Source organism: Ranitomeya variabilis, chromosome 4 (genome assembly GCF_051348905.1).
Source record: "Ranitomeya variabilis isolate aRanVar5 chromosome 4, aRanVar5.hap1, whole genome shotgun sequence".
Lineage (NCBI taxonomy): Eukaryota > Metazoa > Chordata > Amphibia > Anura > Dendrobatidae > Ranitomeya > Ranitomeya variabilis.
This window is the reverse complement of record NC_135235.1, coordinates 279,290,562-279,297,318: the sequence shown is the minus strand read 5'-3', so window position 1 is coordinate 279,297,318 and position 6,757 is coordinate 279,290,562.

Below are 6,757 nucleotides of genomic sequence, written 5' to 3'. Positions count from 1 at the left end.
GGATTATCCCGCACGCGACTAAGGAGATAACCCCTTGTTCGTTTGCCGATATGCTGCCGATGAAGATTTTATTGACCTAAACAATCCAATCACCATGAGCTGTGGACAAGTATGATGTTCCATTCTGTGCCCATATAATTCTCTAGCGACTGATGTGTCTTATATTGAGGGTATTACGCTTGGAGCGCCTGTTCTCAGTCCATATGTTTGCCTCTAGTAGAATAATGCAAAAAAAAAAAAAAAGAAAATGAGAAGGAGTTGACCGAGAAGTGGACAACCCCCTTATGCTAGCTTAGGATTCACTATAGTAGGCAGCACATCGTCCTGTGTTTTAATGCAACCTTACGACACCACTGAACAACAGGTTTTTGTTAAAAAAAAACAAAAACACTGGATTTGTTTCTTAGACTAAGCCATCAATACGAGATTCGTGGGCAGTCTGACTCAACACTTACGCTGCTCAACAGTTCGAAGGAGCAGTGGCATGTGTGAGGGCTGGAGCCGAGTCTTCACTCTGTATACTGTGCTACCTGCATGCCATTCACTTTAGTAGCGCTGTGTATTACAGCACTATCCCGTTTACTCTATTGCGGTAACACTCCAAGGACCTTCACAACCACCACGAAGTAGACAGAGGTTGCACTGGAGAGGATGCAGAACTTTTCATTGGGAAGAGGGTTCCGAGACTTGGACCCAAACCTATCCAATATTGAGACCCTGAAACACCCCTTAAGCTCAGGCGCTCATTTGTATGCCTCATCTATGGCTCCAATTTATAAAAAAAAACATTTCTAGAACAATCAGATAAGAAATGTTCCCAGATTTTAATCTTCAGTAAACAGAACAGCAAATAAACAATAATCTCAAACTTTCACGTCATTTAAAAGTATATTCAGTATTTCCTTTATATATGATAACTGGGTAATGGTTTGTGGTGATTTTTTTTTCTTTGGAGGGGAGGGAAGCATGAATGAGATTTTTTTTTTTTTTAAAGTTGTAAAACTTTCAAACCCTTAGGCTATGTGCACACGTCAGGATTTTGTCAGGATTTTTCCTCAGGATTTGTAGCCAAAACCAGGAGTGGAACAATTAGAGGAAAAGTATAATAGAAACATATGCACCACTTCTGCATTTAGAAACCCACTCCTGGTTTTGGCTACAAAACCTGATGAAAAAGCCTGACAAAATCCTGACGTGTGCACATAGCCTAAAAGTTAAAAGAAGAAACAAAAGACTGAGGCTACGTGCAGCAAGTCTTTCAACATCACTGTGCGTCGTTTATTCTTTGTAACAGTTTTTCAGCGAGGATTCTACCTGAAAAAGACGTCGTGTGCACTTACTGTCCATTTTTTAACTATTTTTTTTTTATTTTTTTTTAGTAGTAGTGTTGAGCAAACGTTCTCAGATAAGGTGTTATCCGAGCATGCTCAGGTGCTAATCGAGTGTCTTCGGCTGCTGAAATTTTTGTCTAATACAGAGATCTTAAGAGTCCTGTATAAAAATATCTAAGCACAGTTCTGCCATGATTAGGGGAAAACGCTTTCTAAACGGTGGACAAATTTACATAAAAAAGCAGTAGAGGAAATTTTTTTTTTCACATGGGAATGTACCCTAAAATATATTAAGAAATCAATAGGTACAAAGTTCTATTGAGACTGTAAAAACAACAGTGTTCAAGGATGGACATTCACGCTAAGGTCGATTTATACATAACAATATGAGTATGATTGATTGTAGCAATTACTGCATAACCTAAATATGTAAAGACAATCGATAATAAACAAAACTATCATTTATCATGGAACAAAGTTCGTTGTGCGCACATAAAAGTGATCAATACTCAGGCAGTAACAAACAAGCTGTATACCATCCACTATAGAAACCGATTAGATTTATGAAGAACTTTCAGCTTGTATCTTCCCGTCGTCTAGTTGAGGTTCGGTCAATTGCTTACATTCAGGGAAGGTCTTAGGATTAGAAAATCCTTCATAGTGTAGGAGTGCGTGAAATATGGATCCACAAGGCATTCGTAAGGCATCCTACACATGGTGGTGGTGGTAGAGTTTTCCATACGCTATGGCTGGAAGTAATTCTTCCCCGTGACCATTCTTTCTTGTGAAGAACAGATTTGTCGGCCACCCGGCTTTGTGTGTCTTTACGTAATGCTCATTGGATCATGGAATTCAAATGCCTTCCTACACGTTGTGGTAGAGTTTTCCATTCGTTATGGCTGGAAGTAATTCTTCCCCGTGACCAATCTTTCTTGAGAAGAACAGATTTGTTGGTAACCCGGCTAAGTGTATCTTTACGAAATGCCCATTGGATCATGGCACACAAAGTCTGGTTTCCGACAAATCTGATTCTTCCCCTTGACCAATCTTTCTTGAGAAGAATCAGATTTGTCGGTAACTAGGCTTTGTGTGCCAAGATCCAATGGGCATTACGTAAAGACACACAAAGCCTGGATACCGACAAATCTGTTCTTCTAAAGAAAGACTGGTCAGGGGTAAGAATTACTTCCAGCCATAAGGTAAGAAAAACTCTACCACCACGTGTAGGAAGCCATACGAATTCCATGATCCAATTAGCATTACATAAAGACACACAAAGCCTGGTTACCGACAAAACACTTGTGAAACCCCGCACTGCCGATCTCCTCTGCTTAAACACCAAAAACGGAGGTTCGCTTATTTTTTTCCCCCGGTACACTGTGAAGGCTTGCTTTATGTGATTAATTAAAGATATTCACTGTACTAGTATTTTTGGCCATTTAACTTCGTTCAACTGTATTTGCCTAACCGTTATGACTCAGAATACAGAATCAGACCACACTTAATGCAAAAATTCAGGTAAGGAGTTCACTTACACTTTCTTGCAAATATAATGTATCCTTACGAATAGTCCTTTGAATTTTATAAGTGCGACCAAGACTGGAATTCGAGGACCAAATCGTCAACCGAAAATTTGCTAAGGTCTCTTCTAGTGATGAGTGAATGTGCTCTTATAGGGTGTTATCGGAGCATACTCGTGTGCCGACCGAGAGTTTTCGGGGTGCATCACATCAACCATGTTATCCATCTCATAAGAGACTCAAAAATGGAATGGTTAGCCAAACCTGAGATATGCTATACGGTCAGGCCTAGAATTGCTTTACCACTTAAAAGGTCATGTCCCAAAATACAGACACCCATAAATCATTCCTGCTTGTTCTGCCTTACATTGGCATTGTGCTCTACTATTAAACTCCCAGGGTGGCCACCGCAGTAACAGTACCACATACACCAGTACTGACTCAGCACATGTGTATAGTATTTTCTGGGGAGGATGAACCTTCTGTTCTTCCTTCGCTTTGTCTTTTGCACATGGAACAATTAGAATAATAATAATGGAGAAATCTTTATATTCTTGTTTCTTCATGTTAATTGCAACAGGTTCGTTTAAAACAAAAGACAGTTTTTTTTTTTAATAGAGCAGAAAGTGGACGGTCCTAATCAAGCAGGACCACCCACAGGACTCCAAAGCACAGAACAAAAAAAAAAAAAAGTTTTCTGTAAAATTATACAACATTGAGAATCTCTGGCTTTATAGTTTTGCCCACATATTAAACTGCACATTCAATGTCACAGGTTCCCTTAAAATGCCTAGAGGCTGTCTTCATTTCTAATGATAATGACTGGTAATGTTCCAATATCTGTGCCAATCTTCCTGCTGTAAAGCTATGGCCTGGCTCGGAGATTAGTAATTAAGCAGGAGGAAGCAGTCGGGCGCCACAGAACGGAAAAAAAAAAAAAGTAGTTCTGTTGTGACGTCCGTAGGCAGAAAGATTGCAGATTAATAGGGCAATATGTAATATCGCCGATAGAAAAGGATGCAGAGCGTGCATCCCAGATCAAAAGCAGAGACCACACAAGTTAGATGCATGCAATAAGCTCAAAAGATAAAATGTACAAAATACACTGTACTACAAAACAGGTGTTTGTTCTTATCAGTAGAAATCTTTTAAGCGAAAAACAGATGAATATATCAAAGGACCAACCAAAAAAGGAACTTTGTAATACATTTCTCCACTTATGAGCCACTTCTTAACCTGCCCTGCCTCCTGAACTCTTCATTCACTTGGAAACGACACAGTTAAAATCAGGATAGAATGCTAGCTCACATAAGGTTACATCTGCCTAAAATCAGAAAGAAACATCATACTGCAGCCTTCTAGTGTTTTTATCTCACCTCTGTGCTGAATTCACAGCTACACAGCTCCATTTTAGCTGGTTCTGATCATAGGCTAGAGACAGAAATATTTTTATTACATTAATAAAAGCATTGCCTTGATAACAAGTCTTTGGACGGTGAGAACTTATTCATCAGTCTCACATAAGTGGCTGTGACATCAGGAAATAAATGGATTATCAGAATTGGCTGGCGAAGTCACTTCCACCCAGGTATTAGAACCTCACCTGCTCACACAAAGGCTATATAAAAATATCTGAGCCATTTGCCAAGAAGCTTTACATTGCATTTAGTTCAACATTTATATTGCAAAATCAATTTTATGACTTGGGGTCAGAAAAACACAAGGAGAAGAAACTTCACAGGCTGCAACTGCCAAACCTACAGTGAACACATACTGTACTTCCAAGAGTGTAGAAGTATGGCTACGTAGCAAAAAAAAAAAAAAAAATATGTGACCATACTGAATAAACACACATTTTCACACCTTTCTCATGTACAACACCATGGAATTAATGGTGCTATATAAATAATAATAACAAATAATAGTTTGTTATTTTTCATGAACTTGCTGAGTATTCTTGGTCCATCCTACTAAAAATGCCAATTTTGCAAAATTTCAAGCAATTCAAAACAGTTTGGATTGCAGACCCGTAATACTTGGATGATAAAAAAAAACACAGAAGAATCGAAGCCTTTGATATGTGGTGCTGGAGAAGGATGTTATCAATACATTGGATGACAAAAAGAACAAATAAATCGGAACAAATCAAGCCAGACGTGTCACCGGAAGCAAGGATCACCAAGCTAAGCTTGGACCCATCATATAAAGCGAGCAATCACTGGAGAAGGACATCATGGTCAGAAGAATAGAAGGTGCAAGGCGAAGAGGAAGACCAGCAAGCGATGGCTTGATACTATCAAGATAATGGCGGAGAAGACCCTGGTGGACCTCTCTAGGGTTGACCAAGATCCATCTTCCTAAAGATCGCTCATCAATCAAGTCACCATTGTTCGAAATCAAGCTGAAGGCCATTAATAATAATATTTTCCAACCATGAAATACGGCCATCTGAGCCCAGCTTTACAAAGATATTATCAGCTAGAAAGTGCCCCACTTCTGCATTTTTCACCGACTCCGATGTACCGATGTAAAAAACAGAACGTGTGAACGTGGCCTTAGGTGAACACTCACTTGGCTGATACTTCTAGAAGATGTATGGGCGCCTTATTGGTGGATTCACAAGTCGGTACTTGGACTGCAAATCCCAGCCCAACCGTGGCTCTACTCACTTGTGCAAAGTTCCTCATTGACCTAATGAGGCAGTGTGTTCAGGTTACTTAAATAGACTCAATTTGCACATGGCCTTAAGGGATGAAGTATCCCTTTCTGCTAATCCGTGGGGTCCCGGCGATCGGACCCCATCCAATATATACCTTTCATCACCTACCGGTAGCTGTGTATAATATGAGGACTTGTTTTCCTTCCCTTTTAAACCCCATAGAAGTGAACAGCATTTTAATGCTAACCATAGCGCACAGAAAGCCCCGTCTGATGATCACACCTATGGAAACCAGCAATAAACATCAACTCTGTATTTAGGAGCGAGAAAAAAAAAAATCAATAGTTATAAACTGGCCAAAGCAGGTAGGCGTTATTAGTAGGAGACTCACGTCCACATTGATTGATTCGTTTTAACCTTTGCACCGACTCCAACTTATCGATGTCAAGTGTGACTATTGCGATAAAGCTGATGCACGGCCGATGACTTAATGATCGACGAGCACAAAGTAAATCTGTAGGTAAAAGGGTTTCAACTGACGGGACTGTGGGACTAGGAGCGCCCTCTGTCGCTGCCCGGCACCGATCTCTAAGGTCGGCACCGGCAGGAAGAGAAGCGGAGGATTATGGAGTCTAGAGGGTCTAGCTCCAATGAGGTGTCCTAAGAGCACTCCACCAAAAAGGTGCACAATCAAAGGGTTAATTATTAGTGATGAGCGAACGTGCAGTGATAAGGTGTTATCTGAGCATGCTCGGGTGCTAACCCTGTGACTTCGGTGTGCTCGAAAAATATGTTAGAAGCAGGCAGTCCCTGCATGTGTTGCGCCTGTCGAACAGCCACGAGACATGTAGGAGCAGGGACTTGAACATATTTTTCGAGCACACGGAAGTCACTCGGTTAGCACCCGAGCATGCTCAGATAACACTTATCCCAGCACCTTCGCTCATCACTATTAACTTTTACGATTTGTAGTCACCTCCCAATATCGGATCGGGCATGAGAAAGAATGACTAAGTAGGTTGTGGCAGCGCCTCTTAGACCCTAGACGACCTGATGTCAGGGGTAGAAGAATGGTTTTATAACTATAAAGTTCCCAGGCATTGTTGTCGTACCTGGTGCGCTCCATTCCTCCTGCTTCCATCATGGCCATAAAGAGGCATGGGTAATCCAGTAAATATAATCATACAGGTAAGGAAGGCCCGGGTTAGACTTACAATCACGGTATCCATGCCGCTGTAGCCGTCATC